Consider the following 21,961-nt stretch of genomic DNA (forward strand, 5'->3'; position numbering starts at 1 on the left):
AAATATGTTCATTTTGCCTTTAAAGTATCTCTTCAATGCTACAGATTAAAATTATTACAAAGAATTCTCTTAATTAAGATTTTTCTGGGCAGAGTCCAAGGGTTTGTTCAGTCATTGCTGCTACAGTTTTGGGTTTAGGCACTGCTGCCAGTTCCTTTGTGTAATCTTACAACTTCAAAGACAAGGAAAGAGGGAGGTGAGCATGAAAGCTTTTAGGAAAATTATGTCTACCTATTTGAGTATCTCAGTGAGCATAAAGTGTTGTTCATGGGTTAGATAATCTTAAGAATAGCATGTCTCTTGTCCTGGAAGCCTGCTTCCAATCTTGTGGTCTGTGGGTCAGAAAGACATGAGGAGGTGATATGTGAAATAATGACAAAATATGATTTTTCACTTCAGAAAAACATGCATGTATGTTACCATGTGATCAAGTGAATATGAAAACAAAGCTGGGAAAAAATAAATCTGTAAATGAATATTCAAAATGCAGCTTAGTTCTTGATTTAAGAAACAAAACCAAAAACAACATGGCAAAGGGAGGGCCTGTGATTTTTTTTTCCTCCAGAATGTTAGCTGTTGCTTGGATGAAAATGATTGGGATATGCTGATATTGACAAAGAAACCAACTCATAAACAATTTAGATTCAGTTTTCCCAGCTGAGCCTGGGAAAACAAAACTGGGTTGAAAAATACACTGGCAAGGTTTTAATTATGATTTTAATAATGAAGCTTGAACAAACCTCTTGCTACCAGTACATCAACTGCCCCCTCATGCTGTTTTCCCAAGCCTGATGAAGGGGTCCTGGAAAAGCAGTCTGATGGCAGATGAGAGAACATACTGATCAGTGTAACTTCAGTCAGCACTATAAGTGCTTGACATTTTGGAAAAACAAGATCTCTTACTTTGCTGTCTTCATCTGGGAGCAGGTGATCAGGTTCAGACAGTCAGTTTGTCATCCTAAGTTCTTTGTGGCTGAGACCTTGTTTGTTTTGAGCTCTCAGAAGTGCCATTCAGTTTCATGGCAGAGTTAATAACACTGTGTGATTTCTACTGAGCACAGATTGCTCCTGGAATGTGCTATGGTTATCTGGAAATAGATTGGCATTCAGGTTCCAGCATGCAGATGCCAGAGAGTTTCCTTCTGCCCATCTGTCTAGGCAATGAGCTGGGCTGTGTGTTGTCAGTCCAGCTCTAGGAATCACAGCCAAGCTGGATCAGGGTTGTATTCCTGCTTTATCTGCCTTCACAGCAAATTGAGATGGGCATTAGTAGAAATACTGAGAGAATAACAGGAAAAGAAAGAGAACAGTCTGAAGGCAGAGGAAGCAGGAGGGGAAAGCTGGGGAGGCCGGGGAAGGAAGGAAGGAACAGGGAAACTGTGAAGTTGAGAACTAAGATGTGAAGCACAGAGAAGAAAGCTTTCATAAGTAATGAGTGAGTTCTGTGGAGTGAAATTTATCTCAAAATCCATACAGTTACACCTGTAATGAACCTGCCATGATTTGTTCATGGTTTCCCAATATTGCAGTTTCTGCTGCTAAAAACTCAAGCCTATCAGAAGTATAACAGAGAGGCTATTTGGATTGTGATACATATGAGGCTATTTGGATTGTGATACATATGATTCAAGGCACAGGTCCTTCAGACAGTGGGAGGGCTGCAGCTCTAGGCCCTTCTGAAATGGGAGATAGTGACTTTAGTGTTCTGGGCTAAACCATGGAACTCTTTGCTTGTTCTGATTTCCAGTCAATAACCTATTTATCAGAAAACAAGCAAAACAGCCCTCTCACATGTTGATCTGTGATAAAATTGGCTTTATTCGAGGTTGCTGTTATGCTTTAAGTTCACAGAGGATATACTATATTCTTTACACATAACAAAGAATGTAAACCCCAGCTTTAAATGCAAAACTCGGTTAAGTGCTGGCTGGGATTCACAAAGCAATTCTTTCATGACAGTGAAAGCACTATGAACTCGGGAAGCTAATTTTCAATAGTGGCCCCTTAAATTGCACAGTTGAGCATGTAAGAGCACTATTGTGTCTATGCTAGCATGTGGAAGATTTGAAAGCTGGGGTCACATATAGTTGACTTTTGTTCATTTACAAAACAGTTTCATAGAATCAGGATGGAAAACAGAAAACACATACAAGTCTTTGGATACATCACCCTGCATTTTTTTTTTTTTTTCCAAAATAACAGAATAATGATGTCACTGGAGAGGAAAGGGGTGGCAGTTGTTGGAAAAAAATGCCAAGAGTGTCCCTGATGAGAAGAAGATCTTGTCTGTAGAATCTGGGGCTATTTAAAATGGTGGTGTTCCCATCAGGACTAAGCCCAGCCAGTTTACTGGAAACCCTCCAGGTGAGGTCTAAGCATTAGGCCCTAAAACAAAGGTAAGTGTTGGACAGCCAGACAGATGCACACACTCTTTCATGGTTTATTCACCGGTACAGCAAAATTGCTTGGCATGTGGGGTTCTGCAGCAGTCCTGGACAGTGCAGGGGTACATGTGTGAGATTGTTATGGCGGTTGCAGGGGGAGGACCAATGGACCCGATTTGGCAGGTCTGTAGAGCAAAAATGTAATCTTTGCCTGAAAGAGCTATGATCTGCTGCTTAAGGGGCATGACAAGCCAGCCTCCTGGAAAATAGCACTGTGAGTCCTTTGCAAAGGAATCAAATAAGGAACAAGGCTATTACCTCGTGTCACACTGTGTCTAATAAAGAAATGGAAATCCCCTACTCTGCCACAAAGACCAAGCAGAGCTAGGATCATGCTGTGTGACACAAATAAATGAATAGCAAAACAGAAATGGAAAAACATGGGCCCAAACATTACAAGAAAATATCAGACCCTGAAATGATTGCCTGTCTTAAGCAATAGACTATAACAAAACATATGCTTCAAATACAGTCTGGTTGTGTAATCTAGTTTTGCCATAACACAGAAATAGATTTGGGACCATAACTGTTACATTCTATGTGTATCTCCCTATTTTTATTTCACATAAGGAAATAAAAAAAAGCCACCGCCAACAAATATCTGCACCTGGGGAGCCTTGTAACTGTTCATTACCAGATATATGGGGCATTAGAAGAGAATATGCAGGGATGCTGGCACATCTATTTTTCCCTTGCATTGCACTGTTAGACATTCCTGTTGTCTCTTGTTCTTCTACTAAGCTTTGAGGGTGCAAATCTGCATCCCTCATCTTGCAAAGCATCATGAGATAAGCAGGACTCCTTATCAGCAGCAGGACACATCTGTATATCACTTGCATGATCTGGCCCTTGTAGGACTCTTCTCTCTGTTGTTATATAAGGATGTAATGTCCAATTTACCAAAGTCCAATTTACTAATCCTGAGCTATTGATTGTTATTAAGAGTAACAGGGTTACTTCTGCACTCTTTTTACTCTCTCAGTTTCTTTTGCTCCAACCCGGTAAGGACCTTCTAAGTATTAGGAACAGTGAAGAGTAGTTTTCCTAGGGGATAATTGAAATGAACCCCCTTGTGGATTCCCTTGTCAGATGCTGTTGGACTTGAAATACAGTCACTCTATGTGCAAGAGCAGTAAGAAAGATGACCTCTTCTAGACAGTTATCTATTTCTATGGAATTTGTAGCTGTCAAATGCTATTGAATTTTTTGACAGGCTCAGAAGTTACTGGTACGTACACACAGCACACACCACACAACGGCACAAGCCTTATTTCCTTAGGCTTTTCCCATGTTGCAAACATGGGCTCTTCCTTTGGTTTGATATGCATTTTGGAAAGGCTTCCCAGTCTCTCGGCGTCATCCTTTGAAGTTTCTCCGGCAGATCTTTGAAGGCATTTCAGCAGCTCTCACTGAGGTATCGGTACACGAGTGACCTCTCTCCCACCTCCCTGGTCTCCTCCTTTTGCGTCCCAAGGATCCCCCCGGTGCATCAGAAGCCCATTGGATGTTACCGGGGTCACCCTGCAGACGAGGAGTAGGCAACTCTTTTTCCCACCGGTGCCTGCTGCCCCCTCAGCGGGCTCAGGGCTGCTCTCGGGTCCCAGGTTAAGCTGCCCCTGGGCCGGAATTCCTGCACCCCGAACGGCTGAGGCACGGTACGGGAGGGACGAGTCACCCCGGGCTGCCCTTGCCGAGGGCACCCGGGAAGTTTTCCGGCCAAGGAGAAGGCAGACGAGAGGCACGGGCGGGAGCGGCGGAGCGCGGGCAGGGGCGCGCCCCGCCGGAGGGGCCGGGGCCGGGGCCGGGCCGGGCGGGGGCGGAGGAGGGGGCACGGCCGGGAGGTGGAGCCGGCTGCGCTGGCGGCTCCGGCGCTCCGCGGCTGCCGGGCACGGGGCGCGCACGGCAGTGGGAGCCCAGCGCTGCCGGGAGCCGCCGCCGCTGCTCGGTCCGGCCGGTCCGTGCCCGGAGCCGCCGCCGCGGGAGTCGCCGCCGGAGCCGCCAGGTAACGGGCGGGGCTCCCCTCTCGCTGCCCGCGGCCCCGGGGCCGCTCCGGCTCGGCGCCCACCGCCCTGCTGTGCCCCGGGGCGCTCGGGGGTGCCACGGGGGGCTGCTCGCCCACCCCGCCGCTGCGCCGTTCCCTCGGGGCGGGGAGGGTGTGCGGGAGCGCCGTGACTGCCCGGGGTGCTTGGCGTGCAAGTTTGTGGGGCTGAGAAGCCAGCCCAGCCCGCCCGCCAGCACCGCCGGCACGGGAGCCGGGGGAGGGCGCCCCGGCTGCCCCAGCCAGCTGAACTCGCCCCGCTGGTAACACCTCTCCGGGGTCGGGCCTCGGAAGCGTCTTGGGGAGCCTCAGAGCCTGTCCTCGGTGTTTCTGTATTCTGCTGCCTCCGCCCGACACCTCTTCCTCCGGGATCCCTCTTACGGTCAAGACGAGCGGCGGAGCCGGGGAGCGCGGGGGCTGTGCCCGGAGCGCCCTGCGCTGCGTCTGTCGCGTGTTGGGGTGTGCCACCGCCCCCGAAATTCGGATGAGGAAGGTGGGACGGTTCCCCGTGCTTTTTACTTCAGCCTGGGCTGGGAGGAATTTTCCCTTTCACACTTTGCTGATCTTCCCTTTCCCCTTTGCTGATCCCGCTACCCTGGGTCAATGCCCGCTCTTTAATAGAGATTTGTAGCTGCAGCATGTTAGCGAGGTACCACATGGGGGTTTGGTAAGCTGAACTGGGCACTTCAAGTTTTGTCGTAACTTTTGTATTTAAAGGTTGTAGTGAATGAGTAAATAGCATGTTCATGTGTGTTGTACTTGGGTGGTTTTCTGTGAAGTATGTTTGATAATAATTTTTTTTTCTCTAGTACTTCTCTCAGCAATTAGTAAGCTCGGCCTGATTACTGTTTGTATTTCTATAATAAGAGCAAATTTGGACACAGTTAGTAGACTCTAGGCACATAATTCACTGAATAGCCAGTGGCTACCAAAGCTGGTTGGGCAGAAGTGTGCTGGAGACGATTGTGTGCCTGACAGGGTACATGCTAATTGTGACCATGGGCTCGCCTCGGACTTCTGCTAGTGGGTAAAAAGTTGGAGTTGTTAAAGAGTTGTCTTAATTCAACAGGATGTATGCAAGTGTTTGATGGATTCTACCGGTAAAATGCTTATTTTGATACTCAGTGGTTTTTGTAAGGAGCAGTAGTTGTTCTGTCACAAAACTATAGAAACAGAGCAAACGGTAGGGATGTCATTTGGAGAAACAGGTACATTCTTTATTTTTTTTTTGTAATTTGGGGGGAATCTTTCAAATTCGACCGTGTAGCATAATGTAAATATGCGCTTCTTTATCATCTGCTTTCACTGAAGTATTTTTATAGTATGTTAAAATGATTCGAATGTTTGACCCTCCTTGGAAGGCAGTTAATGTTTCTGTATTTGTTGTGGCCGAGGTACAGCTTTTGTTGGCGCAAGCTAAAATACCATGTGATACAGTTGCCACGAATTCAAGCGTAGCGGGGTGAGGAGAAAGGAAGAGCTTTAACTTCTCTGAGATGTTGCAGACTGCCAGCAAAATCCACACAAAATCTCCACCCTTTCTGCAAGGCAGAGCTGTGCCGCAAATCGCCCGGCTCCCCGCGTTGTGTGCTGTTTAAGCCTGCGAGATGCGCAGGTGAGCGCGGAGTTGCTCCTTGGGGAAGGGGCGGACGGCAGAGCCCGGGGGAGCCGCGATCAGCGGGGCCGGGGCGGCTCGGGTGGGTGATGCTGAGGCCTTCCACGAGAGGGCTTTCTCGCTGTGCCGTGCCAGCCCGGCCGCCCCTCCGCTCGCTCCTCCACACGGAGGAGCAGCATGGGCTCGGGGGTGGTTTGCGCTCGCAGGCTGTTTCAGATTTCCTTTGTAAATTATGGGGAAATCCCTTTATTGCCCCTAAGGTGTAAGGATAAGACATCCTGGGAAGAACACCAGTCTTCAGTTTCCAGGCTCCCTTAAAACTCAGAACGATCCCAACAAGTTAATTTCCCCACAGTGGAAAACCGAGAAGAGGCTGAGTGTGTTTCTCACAAAAGAGGAGAGGGGTTAGAGTGTTCGCATCCTCGTCGCAGATGATGGCAACGAAGTACTCTATCCTGTCGTGATCTCATTTTTGGCTGCTTTAACATCTATTCTACTTCTCAGGGTGGGGCTAGGCAAAAGGGAAACGGGAATCATTGTGTGAGTGAGAAAATGCTATCTGTAAGTCCTTTGCCAAGTTGTCTGTGTGTTAGTTCAAATAATTTCACACGCACAGCGTTGCAGGTCTGTTTTAAAAGGCAGAAAGTGTGTCTGTAACTAGTAATAATATTGCAGTTCATAAAACATGAGAAACATCTGTTACTGTGACTTCAATTTGTTTCTCTCTCCTTGGAATAACCGAGTTGACAGCTCAGTCAGGTTTAATGTCCTGTGCTAAACCTTTGGTCGTGTGTCCCACGGCTAATTGTGACTCACAGAATCAATAAACCCAGCTCCTGCTTCTCTGCAGCGCCTCAGCAGGGGAGTGGGAAGGGCTTCAAATCACAACAGCAGACCACGGGGGACAAATATGGGTTTTTGCAAAGCTAGGCCTATCATGTGCCCTCGCCTCTTTCAGTGCAGCAGAGCTGGCTGGGGTCTCACTCTTAGGGCTGAGCAAGTGAGGGAGATGGTCTGCACTGCTGTAGGGGCAGTATTTTCCCTCATAGCACCTTTTGTCTTGCCTTAATCTATCCCAGGTTGAATACTGTAGGCAGTTGAAGCAGAGCCATCTCACGCTTTGATGTGTGTTTATTGGCTTTAGCATCTCATTCCCTTGCCTGTTGTTTTTTTTTTTTTTTTAAAGCTAGGTTGCTCTCTTTCCACCCCGCCTCCCCAAACAAAAAGAATTAGAACAGAGGCAAAATGTGAATGACTTTGTATTTTTCGTGAATGAGTTTTCTTGCATTGCCCCTGCCTTCCTTGCTGCCTTCTGTAAGATCATTTCATAATTAAAATATTATGACTGTGCTTATGGTAGCCCTTCACTTGTGGCAAGGATCCGAATTTGACGTCAATGAAAAAAATAGTAGTTTCTGGCATAAGGGCAGATGACATTTCATCAGCTAGTGCATGCCCATTTTTTTCAAACCACAGTGCTAAGACCATATGGACAGATAATGAGTTTAAGCTGATAAACAGCTTACAGATTTGCCCAACTAAAGGACTTTCTTCCTAGAAAACACATTTTCTTTTAAAATAAATAATGAAGTTCCTGTGTTTTTATTTAATTATCTTGAGTCCTGTCTGTTCTCACCAGGCTGCAGGAAAACAGGCACAACAGCTCTGGGGACAGAAGCTACTGGATTTATGGGCCTTTAGGTCTTAGAGGAGAGGAAGGACTTGAAAAGAAAAGTTCAGATGCTACAAAATTGAGGCCTGAGGGGCCTGAGATATCTAAAAAAAGCAGATGGTGGTCCAAGTTGTATTTAGAGAGTTTCCTGAGGTAGTGCATAGTTCTTGACATCTTGAAGATGAGTCATTGCATGAGGTGGTAGTAGGTCTGAGGTCTGTTTGGGAGTTATAATTAAAACAGATGGATATCTATACTCCTTGCTAACCCTGTGAGGCTGCTGAAGCAGTCCTTGTCTGGGAATCCTCTTGCTAGACAATCCCTGCTTTTACTTTCTCAAGGATTTTTGACTCATTTCAGTATGATTAGTTTGTTTGTTTAAATTAATAATTGACATCAATAAAATAGATCCATTTTTCTTGGTTTTTATAGGGGGGAAAACTCCACAAGTGGTACAGTGAGAGTTGAAAGTAACTTGTTTTGGGAAGGGGTGGTCTTTAGTTGTCACTTTAAAATAATTACTCAAAAGCAAGCAGTGTATTTGCATGAGAGGGCAAAGCCTGTGTGTTTCTCCCTCAAGAGGCATAGAAATGAGCTGTTTCAGATCTGAAAGTGCTCATTCCCTTTTAAGCTGTTTCTTATGTGTTCTCTCCTTTTCTTCCTTTTTTTTTTTCCTCCTGGAAATAATTATTAATTTTAATTGGAAGTGGCAAATGAAGGAAGAAAATAGTTGCACAGAAAAATCAGTACAGACAACTCCATTCTTTCTCATGCTCCTTATTCCTTCTAAAACTTTAATGTTTTGTGTTGTTCTTTCCCTTCACACTGTCCACTTCTCAGCACTGGGAAGATGATTGGGCTTTAATTATATTTCATTTGAAAGGAGTAAATATAGTAGACATCTGGGATGGCATAAGATGATATAAGAATATAGTAAATATATTCTTATATCTTAATTATATTTCATTTGAAAGGAGTAAATATAGTAACTTTCCAGACATCTGGGATGGCATAAGATGATATAAAAATATATCCAGAGGCCAGAGCTTAGCTTTCAGATGGTCACTGCTGCCTCACTGGTAACTGATGTGGCAGCCAGATTCTGTTTGGTCCTACCTTAGCTCATGACTGCACAGTTCAGCATTCCACTTGTGTCCATTCCTTCCCCTACACCTACATTTCTGATTTTCTTTTCACTGTTCTTTCAGTCTTGAACTTCCAAACTGGTGAATGAGTTAACCCATACCCTGGTAGTTTCAGGGGACTCAGGTGAATTCAGTGCCCACCAAACGGTCCATGGGTCTCTTCCCCATCCAATCTCTTGTTTTGGAGCATTTAACAGCTGCTTTGCTGTTTATCATTTCTGCATTGGTAAATATCTGTCATGGGCTAATGCAGTGTAAATCTTCTGAGATTGAAAGAAGTGGCTATAGGAAGGCAGTGTGTTGATCTTTTTGTGTTAACCACACCATCTGCTAAACCAGTTTGTCAGCATGTTTTTATTTATTTTTGCACAGATAAAATTTAAAGAAACAAGCGATTATAAAGATGTTTTGCTCTTACAATGGGATTTGCTTCTGCACCTCTGCCACCTTCTGTTCTTTACCAATGGGCTGCCCTTCACTGGTCTTCCTCAGAGCTAGAGGCAGAGAGTCTCACCATCCTGGTGAGCTGTGTGTGTGCAGGGTGTTTTGGATTTGGATTGCCTCTGCAGGTGTCTTGATACAGGAAGCTCTGGGTGACCAAGTGCCTAATCTGAATGCTTCTTTTCTGGGGGACTGATATGCAGCAAATATTGTATGACAACTGGGAGTAGTCATGTGGTGTCAGTTTATCCCCACCAAGTTAATTTCAAAGAAAACCATAACCAGTATCTTGCCATTGTCCTCAGAGGTGTTGGAAGTGAGGTTCTGACTGTCATGGGTTTTTAGTAAGGATCTTTTTTCTGCACAGGAATCTCCCTGTCTGTGTAGTCCTTCCAACAAAGACTCCAATGACTGATAAATCTCCTGGGGTTCTTGTGTTTTAGGCTTTATTTATTCATTTATTGCTATCAGGATCTTCCCTTTGCTATGTATTTACTAAATAAGCCTGGTCTAAAATGGATTTCTTGTTTCTTGAGAAATAAATTAAAATCACTGTAGAAGAGCCAGTTTTTAAACTCAAATGGAGTTCAGATTTTTTTAGACCAGTCTATCACTTCAGGCAGAAAGAGAGGATGCTTTTTGATGAAATAAGTAGTGCTGAAACTGAATTTCATCTGTGTGCTTGATATTACTTGGTAATCAAAATGTTGCATTATTATGGGAATTAGGTTTTAGGTCTTAGTTTGCTTAGTAGCTCAGCTTCTGATCAACCGTGTTTAGTTCATCTCTATTCCTGCTTTTCTTTCCCTCATCTAGTTGGTGCATGGCTGTGTTAGAGAAGGACTTTGTTGGGTCATCTGTGGTGCAGTGTGATCTGCAGTTTGCCCTGATTACTCTTCTGGAAGCAGTATAACCAGTACCCTCCTTACTGCTGTTGCTGTGGTTTTACTGTCAGGAAATAAACCTTAGAGTGGTTGTTGGTTCCAGGGAGGTGTAACCATAACTGCTAATGTGAAAACTTGTGTAGTACAGCAGAGTTAATAACAGCTCTTATATTGTCTCAGGCTCCTCACTTGAGCTGTAAACAGCTTTAAACACATCTTATGCCATCCCAGATGTCTGGAAAGCCCACAGGACAGAGGACTGGAATGGGGTATGGGACCGTATGGTGACTTGTTGACTGTGGGTCAGTGGCACAGCTTGGCAGGGGCTCAGGAGCTCAGAGGCCCTGGCTGCAGCTCGGGTTCTGTATATTGTGCATGATTACTGTACTGACTGTTTCTGCAGCTCTGTGCTGCTCCTAAGGCTCAACACTGAAATTGTAATGCCAGCAGCTTTCTTTTCATGGCCCAATGCCCAGTTTGAAGAAGGGTGATTTTGGTCATGTTGTTAGACATACGTATTTATGGCCCTGTTTCATCTGTTGAATTTAATCTGTTGGGGTATTTTTAACATTATTATGGAAACAGTTACTATATTTACTCCTTACAGAAAGCTCAGTGTAAGACAGTCTATGAGGAGAGTGTTCTAGAGTAATAAATATTGCACTAAATTATGATGTCTACACTTCTTCAGGAAAAATGGCCCAAATGAACTGACTGGCATTTTGCCTGTTCATGAGACATGGACCTCACAGGGCACTGAACTGGAACACTCTATGCTGGGAAAGCAATGATAGAGTTTGTTCTTGGCACATCTCATTTTCTTGTGGAGTAAAAATAAACCAGATCTTCCTGTACAGAGGGATCTTGTGCCTGTACTGGACTGCTTTCTCAGGCCTGCTGAGAACATGTTTCCCATGGAAGTCTTTGGGACCTGTGGGCATCTTTCAGATGAAGTCCTCAAAACCTGTTGCCACTATAAATGAGACAATGGGATTTCCACTGAATGGAAATTCAGTGGATTTTGGAATGGGAGTCACTGTCACTGTTGATGTGTTTATTTCTGTGGTCATTTGAAACTGGAATGTGTTTTAATGTTGGTATTGCTGATAAAAATTGATGGAGCTTAATGGTGATAATAATGTCTTGGGTACAACATGGACATGTTTGAGAAATGACGGCAAATAAAGGATTGAATGTCTCAGAATATCATTGAGAAGGGTGAACTTTAGATATGATGTATTTTTAAACTGCTGACTGCCTTTTTTTCCTGTTAATGTCAGAGGGGATTCTCAAAGCTGCTTAAGTTGAGACGCTTATTTTGTGTTGATCAACAAAACTTTTCTTTCTGATGGGAATATGGCATGTAACATGAATCTTCTGGAGTTACACTAAGCTGTTTTTCAGAATAAGTTACAGGAAAAACTGAGAGATAATTCTGGAAGTGCTTGAGGCACAATGCTCGAAGCACCAAAAGATCTCTTTGCTTTGGCAGCTTGAGAGTTGACAATGTAATACCTTGCTGATGTGACAAATCACTCTGGGTTCATAGGATTGGAAAAAACCTGCAAAACTGATAAGGATTTCAGCTTACAGTGATGCTTTGTTAATTAGGAACTGTTTTTCTTCTTTTAAATGTTAAGGGAAACATCAGTCAGGAACAGCATTCTGATGCGATTAAGAAAAAAAAAAAGAGAAGACACAAAACAAAAGAAAAAATCTTGTTAATCCAGCCAGTCTCTTGGAAGTCTTATTCTATCTCCTCACTGTGCTGAAGGGAGCAGAAGGTTTCAGGCTTTTCAGTTTATGTGTTCATATTTTGATACTGCAGTGGGGAAGGTTTGGCAGGAGAAGAGTCAGAGTTAGTTTAAAAACATTAATTTTCTTTGTTAATGCTGCTGCAGATAGTTCCAAGTTTCAGTTTATAGAGGATTTCTTACAGTATTTCTGTAATGTGATGCTCTTTGGGAAGTGCTTTGAAGCTCTGCATTAGCCTTGGGGAGCAGAGGGCTTTGGGAGGGGGGTTGGACTCTCACTCCCAAGCGCTATCACGGATTTTAGTGCTCAGAACTGAGGTGGGTGAATGCCAGCATTCCTAACATCAGCCTGCTGTACACACTCCTTAGCTGTGGGAAAGTTGCATTGCTTTTCTGAGCATCTGTTTCACCAGCTGTGAAAATGACGACAGTACCCTCAGCACTGGGTATGATGAACATTCTTGTTAGCTAATCTTGCTAAAGTGCATTGGGACTGTGAAGCATTGTGGGTTGTTGTTTGAAAGTGTGAAGGTTTAAAATGGTGTAAGCCATGAGCTTGCATCTTTGTTAGGGAAGAGAAGTATCAGCTGGGAGACCTTTGGCAACAGGCAAAAAGGGTTTGAGGGAAAGAGGGGACATTTGCCTGTAATGGAGGGACATGAGTGAGAATTATGCCTCATTCTAACCATTTACACAAAATCTAAATGGATTTATTTGGAGCTTTTTAAAGCACCTGTCCAGGGCTGGATTCTTCCCTAACATCAGTTGCATTTCCTTTTGCTGTTTTTGCAGCCCCCCTCTCCTCCACACACTTGCTTTTTATGATCAAAGCTCCATTCTTTAAAGATATGCCAATGCCTTGTAATAATACTCAGAAGGTCCCCTATGGACAGCAGTTCTGATTAGACACTGAAGAATTCTTTAATTCTCTTCATACTTATTAATGCTAGGAACATTGTGCTGATAAAAGGTGTGGCTTTTCTTCCCATTGCTGTTACTACTTTTTCTTTGGCTCCCCTCCTCCCCAGACACTGCACTTATTCTCTAAGCTTTCACATTTTCTTGTCTTGTATAAACTTGGTTCCTTGGTTCTTGCTTTCAATTCATTCTTTTATCTTCTACAGCACTCAATGAATGCTTAAAAATAATAAATATTAATAATAGGGCCCTTTGAATCAGCAGGTTCTTTGCAGCTTAAACTCACCTTTCCCTGCTGCTTATCCCCTATTAGAAGTTGCTATAATCTGCAGATTGTAGCTGTAATAAGTTCTGAAGCAGTGGCTGGGTTTGTGACAAGCGTAGGATTATAGCTCCAGGTGGGGAAGTGGCAGCAGGAACAGAGAACCTCAAAGGCACAAATATGTTGTTCCAGTTGAAATATTCTTAGCAATAAAGGAAGAGAAGCCAACAAAATTTAGTGTGGGAATAGAGCTATTTATCTAGGTTTCCATGGAGTGTCAGTGACCTATATAGGGTAATCCTGTACTGCACATAAAAAAATGCTGTGTTTAGAAGTAGAAAAACATTCTTTCTGGAGGACACAGTTTAAGAAGACTGCACCTTTGGAGATTCTTTCAAGCCATTTCATAGGAAGTGTCTTAAATCAGCAAGACAAACTATGGCATACATCTGTGGTATTACTGTGTTTACTTTGAATTCCTTGTAGAGACAGGTTTACTACTCCTTAGAGCTACAGAATAAAAAGAGGCTGTCTGCCCCTGGTGAGTAAAATTGACCACATCACGCACAGTCCAGGCTCCAAAGCTTTTGCCACACACATACAGGCACATGCTCTTTTGGATATCAGCAACATTTTTACAGTCCCAGACTAAGGAATGAATAAAGTAAACATGAACAGAGTGTGAGGTTTTTCTACCATACCTCCTTCCCTCTGTTTAACAATGCAAGCTACTGGAGTAGAAGAAAAAGACAGAATCCTGAGTTGGCAGGGCAAATTTTATGAAGCTTTATTTGCTTCTTCTACACCGTGTTGCAGTGGCCCTACTCAGGGGAGACAAGCTGTTCCTAAGCAGAACCTCTGCTGGGTGGGTTAATTCCAGGCTTATGTCTTCAGCAGAAACCAACTGGTTGCTGCTTGAGGCTAGGACTGGCTAGGAGTCTTCAAGGAAACAATTTGCCTGCAGAAGATGCTGATTTACTGAAACCATTACTGCTTTGTGGGAAAGGATTGGTCTCCACTTGGTTCTCCTTGGGAGAATTTCTTGCATATAGGATAGAATTTCTTAGTCAAAACAGACAGGAGCCAAGTGGTTTGGGGTTTTCACCTATGCTGTCACAAATCCAAAACAGGGTCCTGAAAGCAGGTTTCCTACATGCCAGAAATACCAATCCTAACCACAGAACTGCTGTTCTAGAGCAGTTGTGTTTATGTATGAAGAATTCCAAGTTGTATTCCAATCTTTTGTCCCTACGTGAAATAAAAAAAAAAAATTTAAATCTCAAAAAATATGGTTCCCTCCAAAAACTGAGTTCCTATCCAGGTGTCCTTGTGTCTTCTTCAATGGTCTTTCCTCACTGGTTCTGCAGGTTTTGTCTCTCCTGGATGTGCTCTTATAGAGTGGAGCAAGGAATCCCTGAAGTCCCTGGCAAAGCAATCAGCTTGTCAGTGACAGGAGGGGAAAGACTGACCCTGAAGCACTGCTGGTGTATTTTGTCAGGGTCAAGGCTGTACAAGGATATATAACTCCTAAACCACTGCTGCCTCTGAGGAATATTATTAGAGAATCAACTTGAGCAGCCAAGGAAAATAGAGCTGAATACTGCTGCTATGTTTGGGCCATTGTTATTGGGCAGGGTAGGAAAAATAATGCTTGGGGCAAGAGAGGAGCTTCTTGGAACAGCATGAAACACTCTAGTGCTGATCTGATTGCAGTGAGCCCAGCAAAGGCAAGGCTAGCACATGGTTTCAGTAATAGGCCTCTTTCTTTCAATTTCTTCTTTCCTTGTGTTTTATAGAGAGGAGGAGAAAGTAGTCCTGTCTTGATCCTTTCTTAATTCTCCTAGGAGAGTAAGGAGATAACAGGAAGAAAGTCAAGGGGGGACCTCAGCTGAGCTGGGTGTGTGCTTAGTGAGGGTGTTTGTTCTCTGTGGGGCGCTCTGTTCCACCAAAGACCTGAGCCTGGTTATTCCAGGGCAGCTCAGCTCCCTGAACCATGATGTGCTCTGTCCTGCTTGGCTGCCAAGGGGACCTTTCAGGGGACCCCTCTGTTATAAAAGGTGGGATTGCAAAACTGAGGTGCACACTCCAGTTCTGATTATATGGGAATGCTACTCTGCCTTTACTTTGTATTTTGTTCTTGCCATTTTTAGAAGAGGGAGGGGAAAAGGCTGAAGGTTGAAGCTTCATTGCATAGAGAAAGACAAAACACTCCTCTTAAAGGCAAAAAATTCCGAGCCCTTGCTGTGTACTTGAGGTTTCAATAATGGAAGTTTCCTGTTTCAGGGAAGCCAAATTCATCCTCAGATGGCCTCCACTAGTCTGTTTTAAGAAGACTTGTGTTCACCTTGTGGTGGATGAGGAGTCTGAGCTTGCCCTTTTGGTTTCACCCCTTCTTTTCATTCAAGTTAAATTGAACCAAAGGCATAAGGTGTGTTTACAGCACACAGGAGCAGCAGTGGAAGGCCTGACCTGGTGGAAATCAGAACCAGGATTACCATACAGCTTTTTTGGATGCAGCATAGCATTTGGATCCACAACAGCCAGCTCTGGAAGTCATATAATGTCAAAGCAGTCCTGGATGTGAGATGAGCTCCGCTCCACTGTGTCTGTCTGCAGAGATGCAGACCCCAGATACAGAATGTTTGAAAGAATAAATTTAAACACCATAAGCCTTGCTTTTATGGTTTGGGGTGGGGGGTTGATTTTTTTTTTTTTTTGTAATAAACAGGCAATACTTATCTTAAAATATAAGATAGCAATAATATCTTAATAAGTTTTCACAAAAAAATTACCTAAGAAAATATTTCTCTTAAATTAATCAAGTCTAAGACCTCTAGGGCTGAAATGACAGCAGATTTTTGGTCTTGCTTTTGGTTACAGTCATCAAAGGAACCTTTAAAGGAACCTCTAGGAGGCTGATTGCTAAGACTCCACAGATCCCCAGAAAGACAAACGTTGTTGTAGTGTGTTTTTATACTTTGTAATACTATGAAGTAGTTTTGTTTTGTATCCCCATATTTTTCCCAAATGGTTTATCCCAGACTGTACTCCCCTCCCTTTACCTGTGTTATCCCTCTCCCAGGATGAGATCATCCCCAAACCCCCACCCTGGCTCTCTGTCAATCACTCAGCATCCCATCCCTCCATCCAGAAGTTTCGGTCCAGGTCATTGAGTGATTAGCCAGAGGCCGGGAGTCAGCCCCCCAAGCCTTGCCCCATACGCTGTCCTATATGTCTGTCCCCCAGTACCCATCCCTTAGAGATACCTATTGGTTGGTAAAATGTTGTCTACTTTTGGTTTCCTCCTCCCTTTAAATGTAACCTTGGCACATCTCCCGGGGCTCTCGGCAGGAGGCCCCTGAGGTGCAGGAGCTCCTTTGGGATCCTAATAAAACCTTGGATTAACCCCTGCTGAGAGTGGGCCCTTTCTCTTCTACCAATGTCTCTGGTGTCTCTTGTGCTGCAAAGGCGACCAGCCCAGGTGCCCTCAGCACCCTCGGGGCACACACACAGAGTGTCTCCCTGTCAGCCCAGGTGCCCTCAGTACCCTCGGGGCACAGAGAGTGTCTGCCCCCAGCCCAGGTGCCCTCAGTACCCTCGGGGCACAGAGAGTGTCTGCCCCCAGCCCAGGTGCCCTCAGCACCCTCGGGGCACAGAGAGTGTCTGCCCCCAGCCCAGGTGCCCTCAGCACCCTCGGGGCACAGAGAGTGTCTCCCTGCCAGCCCAGGTGCCCTCAGTACCCTCGGGGCACACACAGAGAGTGTCTCCCTGCTGTCAGCCCAGGTGCCCTCAGCACCCTCGGGGCACACACAGAGAGTGTCTCCCCCCAGCCCAGGTGCCCTCAGCACCCTCGGGGCACAGAGAGTGTCTGCCCCCAGCCCAGGTGCCCTCAGCACCCTCGGGGCACACACAGACAGTGTCTCCCTGCTGTCAGCCCAGGTGCCCTCAGTACCCTTGGGGCACACACAGAGAGTGTCTCCCCGCTGTCGGCCGTGTCGGGGCTGCCCCCCGGTGTCTGCCGACTCGGGACTGGCCCAGGGTTCCTGAGAGGCTCACAGAAAGACTGAGACAAAAGGTAAGCTGCTACCTTTCTTCAGAGCCTTCAACTGTGAACCTGTTCTCTCAATGATAGCTGTAATATGAGGCCTTTTCAAGGACTGCACCTTTTGCCCTATAAAGTCACTTTGCATCTTCTCATCACAGAATGAACTGACTATTTGCATCCATTTCATGTCTAAATTCTGCCCATTTTTAAGTATACCTAAATTATTGGGAAAAGCAAGCTATTGATGTAAGACTTCACTCTTTTCTTCTGAATCAGGGATGGTGAATTGAAAAAAAATGGTTAGTCTGAAAATAGTTCCAGCAAGCTGAGGTCTTAGATGTATGATTGAGCCATATTCTACATTTGTCCTGTTGAAATAAAGTCAGGCTGCACCAGGATAGTGAATCTGTTTCCCTTAACTTCCTACAAGATTACATCTGTAGACTGTGCTTTAACAAGAAGCTACAATCTTCACCTGTAATCCTTGATTCTTTATGGAGTGCAACAGTGTGGAGTAGGACAAAACAGATTTTTTTAAAATGGAATATGATCAAATGTTAGACTGCTTGAATCTGGCTGTCCTGTAGCTTCATAGGTAACTCTTCATAGACAAGATTTGTTTCTTCCTTTCCCCTTTCTGCTCTGCTATCCCTGAGCTTTATTCCTTGAGATGAATTCTGCCTAAGTGAAGCAGAGATTTGTCCAGATACACTATTGTCTAGCAAGGAGGTGGTGAAACAGATGCAGGTAATTTTCTCACCCTTCCAAAAACTGCAAATGTGTTTGAAAGAGGATTTGTTGTGCTGGTAGCATTTGGTGTTGTGTGTGCACCCTGAGATAGAGATCAGAGATTGGCTGCTGGATAATGAAGCAGAGCAGTGTGCCTGCAGGAACAGATTGGGCAGGCATCTGAACTATCCTGGACTGGCCCACCAGGATGAGTCAGTTGCTCAGAAATTTTCTGGCAGATGCAGCCTCTCTGTTTCATGTCACAGCAATTATCTACCACTTGTTTATTGAGTGTCTGTGTGGTCCGCATTATCTGAACCTCTCACAGTTGCAAATGGCTTGTATCCTTGTAGCACCTTTTTGAGGCAGAGAATTCCCATTTTACTGATGTAAGTGAAATCTAAATAACTTGCTGAGGGTACTATGGGAAACCTGTAACACACTAGAAAATAACAGAATAACACCTATCCAAATTTTACTCCTAGGAAAGATAGCTCATGTTTAAAAAATTGGGAGGGAGTATTTCCTGTGTCATAAGAAGATTTTTCCCAGCTAAATTTATCCCTAATAAATGACTTGCTTTGCTGTGCTCTTGGAGCCAAATGTCCCAAGTAACTCAGTGATATGTTTCTAAGGCCTTTTCTTCTTTTTGCTGTGTTAATTGTGCATTTACTAAATTTGGATAGGACAACTTTTTCTCTGTAAATGAAGCTCTATTTGTGAGGTGTTTGGAATTTTTTTGCAGGAGGAGGTTAGGGGCAAGGCTTGGTTGATTGTTTTTTTCTCATAGAAAATAAAGAGCTTCTGAAGTTTTAAGGAAAGAATGGAGTTAAGGGTGGGGAAATTTTTACTTCAGCCAAAATAGTCAATATTTCATGGTTTGGAATATGCATTAGAGTGTGGGAGACTACAGGTGGTGGCCCTGAGATCTGAACCTTCTTTTCCTCATAGTACTGCAGTGCATTCACTGCTACTCTTTCTTTGGAATGTCAACTTCTTGCCTGTTAAACTTCCTTAGAAGTGTGCCGAGGTTCATAACAAACATTTTCCTCTGAACAGACTGATTTTTTCAGACTGATTTTCCCCAAAAATAGTGTTTGGGAAGAGCATATTATCAGGCCTAATAGCCCTTAACAAGTTAGTGACTCCTTGAGTCCTATGCTTTAGTGGTATCTGAGGAGTGATGTGGTCCTGCAGCATCTGCCTGTTTTCACTGCAGCAAACCTAATCAAAGCCACAAAGCGAGATGGCCTCTTTCCCTGCCCTGAGGCGCTCCCGGGTGCTTCCTTGAGAAAGCAATTTGCTTTGGAGTTATTAAAACAGCACATGCTGTAAAAAAAAATAACATCCCAGGCACAGGTGGGGAGCTGCTGAGTATTAATGCCAGTTGTGCAGTTCAAAATCACAGCTTTGTTCTCGAGATTTTTTAACACTATTAAAAAATTCAGCCTTGATCTTGATGAGAGCTCGAGTCCCTGAGCTTGAGTGGAATCAGGGTCAAGGTTTTTAATTTGTTCATTCCTCAGAGATGCTGAGCACCTTCTGTGACAGCTGAAATTAGTGGGAACTGTGTGTGCTCAGCGTTTTGGAAGGAAAACAGCGTGTGCATGTGTTGTGAGCTGTGATGTACAGCAGTATCTAATAAGATGCCCCTACAGTTGTTTCTTAATTAAGCCCCAGACACCTTACATGGCTTCTCTTGAACTTCAAGACTCTGCTTTTCTTGAGCATATATGAGACTTCTAGCCTGGCAGCTCCTTGGAGCTTTCTATTAAGGTATTATGGGGAGGAAAACCAGTTGGTTACCTCAAGCTGAGGAGGAAATGCTAGACTTGAAGGATTATCTCAGTGCAATGAATTTTAAAGACTTTTTGCTATACATGTGTGGAAAGCTATCAAAATGCTAATGGTTCTGCTGTCTTTTTTAACCCTTTCAATATATGGAGCTGATGGAGAGGAAGTGAGAATGATGATATTCAACTGTAAATGGATGGTTTAGTCAGAAATTAAGTTTTAAGTAGCTTTTCATCTGTTAGCCACTTCTCCCAGTGATGCACTGGGAGGACTGATGCACCCATCATTTGGATAGACCAATTCTGTATGAGCAGTTGAGCCCATCTGCAGGTGTGGTGTAGGCCAGGTACTCCCTGCAACCAGCACCCTACAGGAAAGGCTGAAGAGCTCACATTGGTGCCCCTCCTGCCCCCCACCCACTTTGTAGGACATGCCTGCAGTGCCAAGGACACCTCTGTTGTGTGGGAGGTCTGTGCCTACCACAGCAACTCATCCAGTCATGCACACTCCTGAGGGCCCTGGGACAGGCTGGATTTATGTCCTCCCTGCACAGATGGAACATGGGTGTCCTACAGTGGCACAGGACACTGTGTTTCACCAAGGAGACTCAGCTTCTCCTGGGTGCCTTGTCTCGCCATCCTAAGCCAGGGAGGACACGGGCTCCAGGTGGACACACGGGAGTGTTTTCTTCATGGCTGCCCTGAGCTGGGCAGCAAGGCTTTTCTAAGATACTGAGCAGGTGCTGTGTTTGCAGTGGCTCTGCAGTGCTGGGGCTGCCCTGCTGCTACTGCTGCTGCCCTCAGTGGCTGGGCTGGTTAGGTCTGTGCAGGAGCTGCTGTTCCATTTATTTAAGTTTTTGGCTGAAGTTCTTGACCTGTTAGGAATATCTCATTCAACTCTACCGAGATTCTGTTAAAGTTCTGCTTTGGAACCAGGTAAATACTTGGCTAGCCAATGATATAAGTGGCTGAAATTGTGTATTATTAGGCTCATGAGACTCAGTCATTCCTTTAGCTGTCTTGGAAATATTTTAGAGCAATGGATCTGTCTGTGCTTATCTTTTTAATCAGGACTAGTCAGGCAATTTTAGCCCTCAGGAGAGCCCAAATCATTGAGCTGCAGGGCTATCTAGGCCATTAAGCTTATGGCTTTCAGGTTTCTGTGAACCTGTAATGTTATTTATTTATTATTTTAAGGCATATTTACTGTTAAATAAGCTGCCAGCTTATTTCAAATCTTCAAAGCATCAGTCTTTTCCATTTTGCAGCTGAAGTGTTTGGTTGCTCCTGGGGGCAGGAGCAAGGGCAGGCAGTATGGAAAGGATTGCTGCAGAGATTTGTTTGGGCTTGGGACTAAGGAGACACTGGATGGAGCAAGGTAAAGAGAGCAGATAGCAGTGATACACTGTGGAACAGGCTTTTTCTTTCTCATTTGCCCTGAGTTTGTTGAGGTGTTGTATAGCTTGGGGCATCCTAAAGTAGATTGGATAGGACATTTGGGAAGCCAGCTTTAGGGAAAGATGTTTTAATGTGGATTGTTCTAAATAATATGAAGATATGGCTGGTGCATTGTGCACTAAGCATCATGTTGACCATGGTTTCCTGTTTGGTTTCCAGCAAATTTATTACTTTAGTCAGTGTGTGTGTGAGAAGAAATAGCTATTCAGCCCATCTCCTTGTATTTTTCCCCATCCTAGACAGTTACAATTCACTTGCCAATCTCACGTATATTAAAAGGCTGTTTTCAGTGGACTCTTTTTTCTTTAATTCTTACATTTCTCACTGGGTGGCTTTAGAAATTGCAAACAATTTTTTTTTGTGAGAAATTATTCCCCCTGAAATTTTTGTGATCACTGGGGAAAAAAATCTCTACCTTTTTCTAATTCTTATTCCTCACAAAAAATGCTTTTCGCTTAATCTTGAAAATTTAAGGTTGCATGAATAAACAGGTGTCACCTAATGTGTCCATAGTTGGTTTGCAGACATGAATTTTAAACTGTGCAACTTTGCATTTTCCATTTGGGTTTTCGTGTGTGTGAAGAGAAGGGAGCTTGAGCTGTATTCTTCCACCACAATCCCTCCTTGTATGCTACAAGATGAAGGTGTTGGCAGTGGGAAAAGCAGGATTTACAGTGGAGTGTAAGTACATGGCACATCAATGTCACTTCTCTGATTAAGTATGCAGGTAATCTCTGCAGATTAAATGCTAAGTACCAATGCA

General features: G+C 44.3%; 1 protein-coding gene across 2 annotated transcripts in view; it reads left to right on the top strand.

Moving 5' to 3' along the window:
• The first annotated feature begins 4,336 nt into the window (after positions 1 to 4,336).
• TSPAN18 (tetraspanin 18) overlaps positions 4,337 to 21,961 on the top strand; it is a 121,025-nt gene continuing 103,400 nt past the window's right edge. Inside the window, exon 1 of one of the 2 annotated variants that reach the window (XM_066552841.1) lies at positions 4,337 to 4,446. The gene's annotated coding sequence lies outside the window, so the exon portion shown is untranslated. Of the gene's footprint in view, positions 4,447 to 4,871; positions 4,976 to 21,961 lie in introns of those variants that run through there. The other variant, XM_066552843.1, reaches the window with a different exon arrangement.

This window comes from Molothrus aeneus, chromosome 6 (genome assembly GCF_037042795.1).
Source record: "Molothrus aeneus isolate 106 chromosome 6, BPBGC_Maene_1.0, whole genome shotgun sequence".
Lineage (NCBI taxonomy): Eukaryota > Metazoa > Chordata > Aves > Passeriformes > Icteridae > Molothrus > Molothrus aeneus.